We start from the raw sequence: 12,281 nt of genomic DNA, 5'->3' as shown, positions 1-12,281 counted from the left end.
TGTTGGGGTCCTCTTTTAACTTTTCAAATTGTCCATACCTCTTTTTGGAGCATCACTTTTTTACAAGCCACACAACATTGTTGTTTTAGTTTTGTGTGTGATGTGATATAAACTGCTGCCAATCATTCCTACACACGGTAATGTTCCAAACCTGGTAAATCTTGGCTGTTGTAAAATTGCATAAGATGCACCAGGTTTTAAGTGTTTATATTGTTAAGGTTTATTTTAAGCACCAACACTATTTATGGCCCCCTTCCCTGAAGGGATACATCTTGATTTCACTTTTTTCTCCAGTGAAGTTTGTCCATGCAAGTTTGAAATTTTTGGTGGATTTGGATGAAACTTTTACAGATGGTGGACACAGATATGCAGTTGTGCCATCTGCTTCGTTTCACTTACTAACCCCAGTATTTACCGTGCTAGACCCAAAGTTTTTGGCCGCCTAAAAAGGGTGAATTTTTCGAAGAATGTCCGAAGCGGATGAATTTTCGAAAGTTTATAGAGTGTGCTATTTATAGTTGTCGAATCTTGTGTTCAACCCTGTCCCACTAACATTTACCCCATTCCCCCCCAAAAAACTTGAAAAATGCATGAATGACATCACTGTGTTTGACCTTGCAATACCAAACTTTCTCATAGTTATTTCTAGATGCATGATTTACAACTTTTAATGTGTGGGGACACATGCGTTTCTGCTTGCATAAACAACCAAGGTTAAAAATGATAATGGATGACACGGGACCCAATATAAAATAAGTGTAGGAAATATATTAATGTTTCAAAATGGGTTATAGTGTATATGTAAAGGCAATGTGTGCTAAGCCACCTTTCTAGTTTTAGCTTGGTTTTGATAAAAAGTATGCAGGGTGTTGACTTAGGGTGCTGTAGAATTAAACGTTTGTTTATAATATTAATTCCATGCATTTTTTACAGTTGTTTAAAGTATACTGTTTCACCTAAGTCATCTCTTTGTGTTTGTTTACAGATACTGATGCTGAGGTAATGGCAAAAACATATATATCTTAAAATCTGAAGGATGAATGACACTGAATGTTTTATAACTTTGAATCAATAATATAAGGTTCATTATAGTCATCACCAAGCTTTCATTCCAAGTTTTAAAGAAGTCAAATTTAAATATATACTTGACCAGATATATACAAAATGTACTCAAAAAGAGCAGCAGACGATCAGCGTCAGTGTAATGTTTTATTTTTGAAAAACAGAAATATTAATTTCGCCTATTTGGGCATCGTCAGTTTCCGTTTAAAAAGAAAAGAACGATAAAAGCACATAAAAGCTAAAACGGTAAAATACAGCCGCAAAATCAGACTAAAGCGATGAAAAACAATGGAGAAGGTCTGCAACAAACACCAAAGCTAACTGACTGCTGAAAAAGGGGTGGCAATAAAGGCGCCGGTAGCAAGCGAAAAAACTAACACACGTTAGAAGGCAATGACGTCATTAAGTGATAAGGGGTCGTGCGTACAAGGTGTCAGAAAGCTGATTACTTTACCCGTGGCAAAATCATTGGTTGTATGTTTATGGACGCCTTTAGGTCGTTCAACCATTTGTCCTCACAAATATCTAACCGGCTCATAGGCGGTTCTTCAACAAATATTACCGAAAAACAACTTGATATGTCCGGTTTGTTTTTTTGTAGACAGGGATGGGAGATTAGGTAATGTTTTGCCAACGCCATCTTGTCGCTCTTGCTGTCTGTTACGTCCCCTGTTCGCCACGTTGATCTGTGTGCATTCCATCTTGTGCTAAAACGGTTTTTCGTTTGCCCGACGTATTGTTCTTTGCATGTGGTGCAGGTGGCCACGTATATGCCATAATTTTTGCATGTCAGTTGTTGCCTTAGAGCAGGGGTTCCCAACCGGTGGTACGCGAAGGGTTTTCAGGTGGTACGCGAGTAGCTTCTGTTTTGTTCACAAAAACCTCAATTTGCAACTTAATATTTTGTTTGTCTGGTTTTGTTTACAAAAAAACAGTCCCCAGGCCTATTGTCGTTGTTACGTAAATAAGATAGCGTTGAATGAAATATGATTCAAACAAATTATTTGTTCTGCAAGAAGTGGTACCATAGAGCACTGTAGAGCAGTGGTTCCCAACCTTTTTTTAACGCGACCCAAATACTTACAAAAATTTAGTTTTGTGGTTTCTCGCGACCCATGGACATGTTTTTTGGTGGAATTTTGTGTCTGTAAATTCGGAAAGCTTTTTAAAAATTACTACGCCAGTCTAGCAAATCAATAACCTTATAACGAATAAACGCTGTTGTTTTTTTCGACCAAACATTTCCATTTAGCCCGAACTCGGAGCTGAATCGAAGCATTATTATCCAGACAACGCTCTACTGTGAGCTAACACACCACTTTGTGACGTCACAAACAGTTTTAAGCATTATCACGACAAGTTGTGATGAAGTTTATTATTGGGCAATAATTTAATTTAAAGCCCTAGGACTAGGTAATATAAAAGTAACGCTACGAGGCGTCAAAAAGTAGATGCTGTAATGGTCACTATAACAAGCGACCCAACAGAATGTTCAGGCGACCCAACTTTGGGTTGGGAACCACTGCTGTAGAGCACATTAGTGCTCTATGGTGGTACGTGTGGCAGTGCAGAGCGTCCAGGTGGTACGGGATCGTAAAAAGGTTGGGAACCCCTGCCTTAGAGGAATAGAGTGGTTGGAAGGGGTGGTGACACAGGAAACGGAGGGAACCATAGCTTTGAACCCCTTTCTACAACCACACAATGCGCATTTGCCGCATGGTCGTGAATATCCACCAGCCTGTTGACTCGACATATCCAGTACGTGCTTTTTTGATAATATTGCGCCCAGTGTTTTGGGACGTTTGAACGTAATGCAAGCCCCGGGTTTCAGCGCTTTTTCTTTGCCTGTCGGCCGACTTCATCCACAGCCTTAAGAGGTTGCAGCAAAAATGTATACTTTCTTGCTTTCCTAAGAAATGACTTCGGACATAATCACACTAGCTTCCACCTGGAAACAACGGTTTGGACCTAAAACTATGCCGCAGAAGCCACACAAAAAAGTTGTCTGGGCTACAAATTTTCCGAACATCCTTCACCTGACAGGCAAAGAAAAAGCGCTGAAACCCGGGGCTTGCATTACGTTCAAACGTCCCAAAACACTGGGCGCAATACTATCAAAAAAGCACGTACTGGATATGTCGAGTCAACAGGCTGGTGGATATTCACGACCATGCGGCAAATGCGCATTGTGTGGTTGTAGAAAGGGGTTCAAAGCTATGGTTCCCTCCATTTCCTGTGTCACCACCCCTTCCAACCACTCTATTCCTCTAAGGCAACAACTGACATGCAAAAATTATGGCATATACGTGGCCACCTGCACCACATGCAAAGAACAATACGTCGGGCAAACGAAAAACCGTTTTAGCACAAGATGGAATGCACACAGATCAACGTGGCGAACAGGGGACGTAACAGACAGCAAGAGCGACAAGATGGCGTTGGCAAAACATTACCTAATCTCCCATCCCTGTCTACAAAAAAACAAACCGGACATATCAAGTTGTTTTTCGGTAATATTTGTTGAAGAGTCGCCTATGAGCCGGTTAGATATTTGTGAGGACAAATGGTTGAACGACCTAAAGGCGTCCATAAACATTCAACCAATGATTTTGCCACGGGTAAAGTAATCAGCTTTCTGACACCTTGTACGCACGACCCCTTATCACTTAATGACGTCATTGCCTTCTAACGTGTGTTAGTTTTTTCGCTTGCTACCGGCGCCTTTATTGCCACCCCTTTTTCAGCAGTCAGTTAGCTTTGGTATTTGTTGCAGACCTTCTCCATTGTTTTTCATCGCTTTAGTCTGATTTTGCGGCTGTATTTTACCGTTTTAGCTTTTATGTGCTTTTTCGTTCTTTTCTTTTTAGACGGAAACTGACGATGCCCAAATAGGCGAAATTAATATTTCTGTTTTTCAAAAATAAAACATTACACTGACGCTGATCGTCTGCTGCTCTTTTTGAGTACATTTTGTATATATCTGATAAGTGTAGACAGATCCGTCGGTCACCGCCCTGTCACACAGGCTGATTCTTGTAGTCTGCTATGACATTACACTTATATATATACTTGACTAGTTGAGACTTTGCCACTGGCAGGATGAATGAATTTCAATGAATGTTTAATTTCGTGAAAGTATGTACAGTAGGGAATTTGCAGGTCCCATCAAAAAAATGTTCTCATTTTATTTTTTGTTTGTTGTTTAACATCTTCAGAAATATGTCTTTTTTACAATAATGACATCAATTAAGTTTCTTTTTCAGTGTGTCAACATGTGATTGTTCAAAATTCAAATCCTCAATGGGACTGAATCTTATTTCATAAACAACACATCAATGATATTCTCTTTTCAGGTGTTTTAACAAGTGAATTTTCAATCTTCTACCTTGAGCAAAGTTTTTTTCACAAACATTGCAATGATAGGGTTTTAGTTTAGTGTGAGTCAGCATGTGTTTTTTCAAATATTCCAAGTGGGCAAAGCTTTTATTACAAAGATCACAATGATGGGTTTTCTCTTTAATGTGAGTCATCATGTGCTTTTTGAAATCTCCGTTTGTGGCACATCTTTTTTCACAAACATGACAACGATAGGGTTTCTCTTTGGTGTGTGTCAACATGTATGTTTTCAAACTTCCACTTTGGGTAAATCCTTTTTCACAAACATCACAACGATAAGGTTTTTCATTGGTGTGAGTCATCATGTGCTTTTTCAAATCTCCTACTCGCCTGCTTTTTTTCCCACATAGATCACATGTGTAAGGTTTCTCTTTGGTGTGTGTCATTATGTGTGTTTTCAAATTTCCACAGTCATTAAATCGTTTCTCACAAATGTTACATTGATGAGGTTTTTCATTGGTGTGAATCCTCATGTGTCTTTTTAAAGTTCCACTACGGTTAAACCTTTTTTCACAAACATCACATCAATGGGATTTGTCTTTGGTGTGTGTCAACATGTGTGTTTTTAATTCTTGCTTTATCTTAAATTGTTTTTCACAAACTTCACATCGACAAGGTTTCTCTTTAGTGTGTATCATCATGTGTGTTTTTAGGATTGCTTTTTTGTTGAATCTTTTCTCACAAACATCACATCGATGGGGTTTCTCTTTCGTGTGTGTCAGCATGTGTGTTTTCAAATTTCCAAACTCAACAAATCTTTTTTCACAAACATCGCACCGGTGAGGTTTCTCATTGGTGTGTGTTGACATGTGTCTTTTCAAATTTACTCGTTGGCCAAATGTTTTGTCGCAGACATCACATTGATGTGGTTTCTCATTGCTGTGAGACAAAACGTGTTTTTTCAAATTACCACGCTGGCTAAATGTTTTCTCACAAACATTACATCTATAGGGCTTTTCTTCGGTGTGAATTAACATGTGTTTTTTCAAATTTCCACTAGTGCTGATTGTTTTTTCACAAATATCACATCGATAAGATTTCTTACTGATGGCTGTAGTCGTATGTTGTCGTAGATTTCCGCTTTGGATAAACGTTTTCTTGCAAATGTCATTTTGATCAGAACAAAAATCTTGAGAACCCATTTCTCTTGAAGTTGGTTAATCCAGTATTATATATTTTCAACAATTATTTGACTTACAAGTGCTGTAATCTAAAATATGATTTTAGAAGTTAACCAATTATTTCAACCGTTTTGTCGTTTGATTTTAAAAACAACGGAATACTATTTCCTATATTGTATGACACATATTTGGTTAGACAAAGTTATTACGTACCCAATCGTTGAAACAAGTGCAAATGAAACACACAATGTCATTTTTAGCTCACTATAGCTGTCGATGACCACAAATGACCACATAAAATTAATGTTACATGTTTTCAGTTTGTAAAAACTATGTATATAACTAAATTAAATTTGTTGTGTCAGTAAGCATAATTGTGTATCTCGGTGATCATACAGGATTGTTTAGGATGCTGCAAGTTTGTTGCATGTTTATCCTACTTTTGAGTAGAAAGTTCTTCAATATGTTATTCAAACACAAAAACATGACAACATAACAATGTGATCAATCGGGCGATTATTTTTTACCTTACAAAACGAAAAAAATGAAAAATTTGAAACAAAAACATTTTTTTTACAAATTTTGACGTATGAAGAACTCAAGTAGTTAAATTACGCGTTATTGTACAAAAACATAAAATACGGCTGTAGGCTAATCTAACTAAAGCGAGAGCATTCGCAAAAGTCTATGTGCTAAATAACATACCCGACGTCGTTTTTAGCTCACAGTGACCGTCGATGGCCATAAATCACCACATAAATTTATTGTAACCTATTTTAGATTCAAAAAAGCTTGGTATGAATCTAAATTAAATAATATTTTGTTAGTAAACATGATTTTGCATCACGGCAATCATACAGGATTGCTTAGGATGTTGTTGCATAGATTTATGGCATGTTTATCCTGGTTCATGTTTTTATAGCATGTAGTCCCCTGTGCTGGTTAGAATGTACATTTTAAATGCACTTAATTACAATATTTAGGCACAAAAAAACAGAACATACAATCATAATAATGTAATAAATATTTAAATTTGAGGCAAATAGCATACCATCATTTATTTTTGGCAAATGAACCAGCTTTTTCAAATCACAAACCCGCATAGAGCGATAACACAAACCGTTTTGCGCAGGTTCAAGCTGCTTGATACGCAGAAAAATACTCGGCAGGCGATCGCTCGCTCGCTCGCTCATTTCTGCGGGACATGAGTGCTGAAATCAGTCAAGCGCGAAACCAGACAGAAAAAATGAAACAAACAAACTTACCAAGGTTTGAGCGAGCGCGCTCCGCACAGTGTAAACGGGCCTTTAACGTTGCGCAGCTTTTTCCGGCTTGGTGATTGTTCAGTGCAATTGTGTAGTGCTTTTACTTTTACCAAATGTTTCTTGACAAACGATTCCTGTAAGCTGAACTAAAATAGAAATGAAATGTTTTTGTTGAGCCGTTTAAAAGGTGAAACATATTTCTAAATTTGTTTAATGAGACTATATCACTGAACAGGGTAAATTACACAAACGAATTGTAAGGTCATAACACTAACGTATACACAAATTCCAAGCTAGAAGAGTGGTTTTGCTTAATACTGCCAATTTATTTTTATATGTCCTGTTTACGACTCTTTACTGTACACTAGGGGTGTGCAACCTTTTTTGTCGGTGGGCCATAAAACCAATTTCGGATACCAAGCAAGCGAGGGCGATTTTTTTCATGTACACAGTCAATTTAAAATTCTTTCAAAGCATAAATACATTTATTTTCTAAAACATACAGAGTTTCGCCGCAACACTGGCTTTCACAACAAAATAATTGTTTACCCGAAAAAGGGACCATTGCGTCACATTCGGTGAAGTGCAAACTGTTGTATGGCCCAGTGGTTGGAAAACGCTGGTTTAGCTTATACTTGTTTAGTTAGTATAGCAACTTAGGAGATTTACCAAAAACTAGTGGAAAAATGTGCAGAATTTTCAAAAGAATTATATTTTTCTCTGAATCAGTGTGTTGGCGAGGGCCACACTAATTAGATTGGCGGGCCGGATTATGGCCCGCGGGCCGGTTTACTGCCCTGCTATACACCAACAACAACCAAACTGCAAAGCTAAATTCATGACTGAAGTTACAGGCTAACCGGCATCAACTGGCTTCGCAATGTGGCAGTCAGCTGTGCAACAATTTCCTTTTCCTGTGTGTCTGATTACAAGCGTCATTTATAATGTGCGGGTAGGTTGATCGCCCTAGGGTTACTTGAAGCAAATCCAACATAACAAACCACAAACCACTAGTTAAGCTGTACGTTCTTAACATATTATACGAACAAATTACCATAACAAAACAAAAACTATCCCTCTATGTAAGCCTTTACAGCAGTGGTTCCCAAACTTTTTCATATCTTTCCCCTTTGCCACGGCCCCTTTGCCATTATTTCGAGGGCTCGCGGTCCTTAAGCCTAAATGTGTATTTCATAAAAACGAAAGTTGATTGCAGTATTTTAGACAGTTATGCAAAATTGCGCAAAAAATCATTCAAAGACAGCATGTGACATCACAAACAGGACAAAAAACATTACGATTGTGCGCGAACAATTGCATTTTTGATAGTTGTCATTCAATAAAGGCCATTGTTTAGCAATGGAGACAGTCGATTATCATTTCTACTTTGATTTTAAAGTTATTTAGTGGCACAATTACTGAGGCCAAGATTATAGAATTACTTCAACCGCTTCGCGGTCCCCCCAAAATTGCCTCACGGACCCCTAAGGGACCGCGGACCCCAGTTTGGGAACCGCTGCTTTACAGGGACCATTCTTTACACAACGAGTGACCTGATTTAGAGCGTTGGAATGCCTTTGCTTTGTTCATAAATGTAATATAAATAAAATTACCGTTACCAGCAATAAAGTTCCTTACCTGTTTATGCTTTTGTCCATTCAAACGTTCATTAACTGGACAACTGTTGCTATTAGTTGCAACGAGTACAACGAATACATTAACCAGATGACTATTGAACAAGTCAATGGTAGCCAGTATAAACGTTTGGCTGTTACTAGCAAACATTAAAGTAGATCGTATTAAGCAAACATTGGCCGACCGCGGAAATTAACACATATGTTTAGATAGTAAATAGTCGTAAGATAATAAATACTCGTATTACTGGAACCTCTAAAATTTTCTGCACTATAGGAAGCAAATGACTTGTTGAAAACCCAGACACGCTGTCAGAATTTGCAACAATTTAGTTTATGAGCCACCCGGTACAACAAAAGTGTTACTCTCCAGATTTTTATTTAAAAAGCAACACATTTATTTATTGAATGCAGCAATTTGTTTTAAGGCGGGAAGTATAACACTCAATAGTAATAGACTTGTACTACCACAAAGTCTACAAAAACGAGCTTTGGGTGTGTGCACTGATGTGACGAACTGGAACATTCGTGTAGTGACGTTAGTGCGCAGTTGTCGTGACCTAAATCTTACAGATGTGGGTTAAGTTGTATTGACTTAGTATTGTGAATAATCACATAGCTTTAGCGAAACAACATGAAATTTACGCTACTTGTCGCTTTGGCATGCTCTTAAAAGAAACAATCTAGAAAACCACTACAACGTTATAAGAAATGCATCCAGTCATGATTTATTTAACGATGTGTTGTATTGTTGATTAGGTATACACAACAAAAAAACATTAATTTGTGACAAACATGGTTTAACATTTGATATTATTTTTCTGGTTTTTCTAGAGTGTGTATAATCATAGATTTATTTCAAATTTTCGCTTCTGTTAAGCCTCTACTCGTGTCATCGATAAAAATTGTCTTGATTGTGTTGTGTCGTAATGTGACTTTTTGAATTTGCACTTGCGGTGAAGCGTTTTTTACAAACATCACATTGATAGTTTTTTCTTTAGTGTGTGTCAACATGTGCCTTTTTAAATGACTACTTTGGGCAAATCTTTTTTCACAAACATCACATCGATGAGGTTTTTTATTGGTTTGTGTAAACATGTGTATTTTTTAATGTCCACTTGTTGCAAATATTTTACACAAACATCACATTTATATAGTTTATATTTAGTGTGAGTCGCCTGATACAATTAAACAACAAGAATACTACGTGAAAAAAAGTTACAACCTCAGTTCTGTAATACTTTGCAATTAACTTATGTGTGTAACTATCTGCAATGCTAATACTCGAGTATTGTTTAAACCTAGCCGATGTCAAATGGCTTCGCAATGCGGACAGCTGTGCAACAATTTCCTTTTCCAGCGTGTCCGATTACCATCCCAATTTGTATTGGTCACAAACTGGGCCAAACAACTGATGAGACATACTTATGTGGCACTGGTAAAATAGCCAAATCGTTTAAACATACAAAGGTTACGGAGCAAAAGTCATTATTTTTGCGTAATTATGTCAGAAAGTATTTTTTTTTAGTCAAAAGTTCTTATCTGTGCGTGAAGCGGTCGATGTTACGCCTGCAAAACATTTGTCCTATTTAAGACAAGTAATTGTACTTAAAAGAAATGGATCGTGAACTTTTTGAGCCCTAAGATTACAACAAATCTATAATGAATAAAAACTAATATACACGTAATAGTCAAAGTGATGTAAAATTTGACTTGTACTAAAAGCAAATTAAAGTCCATCCTTCCATTTAAAACAAACGTATCAATTCATCAAGCCAATAAATATTATATATGAGTGTTTCCAAGTATAAGTCCAATTATTTGTCGACACTTAAATCCTATTGTTTGTGGAAATGTAAACCAATTTGTAATAATTCCTTGTGACTTGCTCGTTTTACACTGCAGTTACGTAATGTGCTTTAAAGACATTTTTACTTTTCCGAATCTAACCAACATTACAGACCACAAGATGATTGAAACGGTGTGTTCTGAACATAACTGACAGACGAACTAAACCATCCTAATCTAACCAAAATGACACACTAGCTTTCCCTCGCTACTGCAAACCTTGCCTGGGCTACTAAGATCAGTTGCTGCGCGTTGACAAATTAATTTATGCATAACGGGTTGTGCAGCTGCGACTTACGGCTTTACCACATTCTTATGTTACAGGAAATGATTCGACACATGGCCAGATTAGCTAGCTTTCATAAAGTCAGAAACTAAGAGAACAGGCAACTGGTGGGATTTCAAAACTGATTTCGTAAACAATTATCCAACAAAAGGGAAATTTGATCCCACTACTACACACCAAATGACGATTCACAATGCGTTATTTCGTTTAGCGCTGTTATGTAAACAAAAAATTAAAATTAAATTTAAAAAAAATTAAAAACCCTGTTGTTTACTACATCAGTAACAAGCAGAAAAAAAGCGGTTGTATTATGGGGTTTTTCTTTAGTGTAGTCAATGTGTGTGTTTCTATTTTCACAGACATTACACCCAAAGTCTGTTTTAAGAGTTGTCCAACGCATTGTTACGGCGATAAACCGCATGAAGAAATTTTGTGTCCACAATGATAGGGCGTTGCAAACTTTAGATAGGAACTAGTTTTCCATCCGTCAGTTGTTTTTATGTCATAAGTTTTAATAATGCTGGAAGAAGAGACTCGCGCGATAGAAAACACCTAACTCAGCCACGTCACTAACCATTTCCATATTACATGTAATATCATGTTACACGTGAACTAGTTATAGTTAGGTAAACCTTCGTGGAACAACTTGTAGTCCACAATAATGAGCCTTTGCAAACTTTAGATAGGTACTAGTTTTACATCCGTATATGTTGCTAATACATATTTATAAGCAGCAATAAAACATCTCACTCTGCCACGTCTCCAACCATTTCAGTATCGCATGTAGGCTTCCAATATCTAGTTACATGCAAAATGGTTATAGTTAGGTCACAGAAGTTGTGATAATGCTGTAAGAATAGACTCTCGTGCTTTTCTTGCCTTACAGGAATGGAATAAGTGAATGGGTTTGTGACCAACGATCAAACTAAAAATTTGAACAAATTTAAACCGCAATTAGACAGTTTTTCATAAACCACACTTCGTTTTTCGTTGATTTTATTTTTTTGGAATTGTGTATAACTATTCTTACATATTGTGTGTCTTTTGTATTACGTAAAAGTTATTTGTCGGTTATCAAAAAAACTCTCACAGTTTTTCAAGTTGCAAACTTAAAAGTATTTTGGAGGAGAAAAGTTTTGTTTGTGTTTTATGCAACAAAAATTTCCTGCAAAATCTTTGTTCTGTTTTTATCAGTTTCCAGACCAAGAGAAATGTTATTGGTTCGAATCCCACACTGGCCGTTTCAAAGTTTGTTCAGTTGTTGGACGTGGTTGTGAGGGGATTGCAGCAAATCAACCTACTATAGTGAAAACGTCTGGTTGACTGAGTGGTGGGATTCAATTTTTTTGTTAGCCGGTTCTATCACAAAAGTCATATTTTTTAGCCGGTTCTGGTACAAAATGCATCTCATAAATTTCGTGAGACGGTTGATCTCATAAATTTCGTGAGACGGTTCTATTGAACAGGTGCAAACCGACTGAATCCCACCACTGTTGACTGCATATCGTTGGTAAAGAAACCTATGCTATGCAAGTCAACCACGGGAGGGCGATATAGACACTTTAGTATGGTGTTGGTTTTTTATACCGACTTCTTTTATATTTCAATGATGACAAAAAGTCTCGGAATGGATCTGCACACGACACCTAGAAAGGAACTAGTTAATTTT

At 37.1% G+C, this 12,281-nt stretch overlaps 2 pseudogenes across 1 annotated transcript; one reads left to right on the top strand and one right to left on the bottom strand.

Moving 5' to 3' along the window:
* The window catches only part of LOC145218176 (uncharacterized), a 280,341-nt pseudogene extending 276,336 nt beyond the window's left edge, over positions 1-4,005 (top strand).
* A 48-nt stretch (positions 4,006-4,053) lies between these two features.
* LOC145217683 (uncharacterized) lies at positions 4,054-8,549 on the bottom strand (annotated as a pseudogene). The gene is made up of 3 exons (XR_013857454.1): positions 8,483-8,549; positions 6,845-6,990; positions 4,054-5,668 (listed from the first exon to the last, which is right to left on the bottom strand). The product of XR_013857454.1 is annotated as an uncharacterized LOC145217683 (transcript).
* Between the last annotated feature and the right edge of the window lie 3,732 nt (positions 8,550-12,281).

The sequence above is a fragment of the Phallusia mammillata genome, chromosome 3 (genome assembly GCF_965637545.1).
Source record: "Phallusia mammillata chromosome 3, kaPhaMamm4.hap1.1, whole genome shotgun sequence".
Lineage (NCBI taxonomy): Eukaryota > Metazoa > Chordata > Ascidiacea > Phlebobranchia > Ascidiidae > Phallusia > Phallusia mammillata.
The sequence above is the reverse complement of the archived record's forward strand: the minus strand, read 5'-3'. Positions and strand labels throughout refer to the sequence as shown.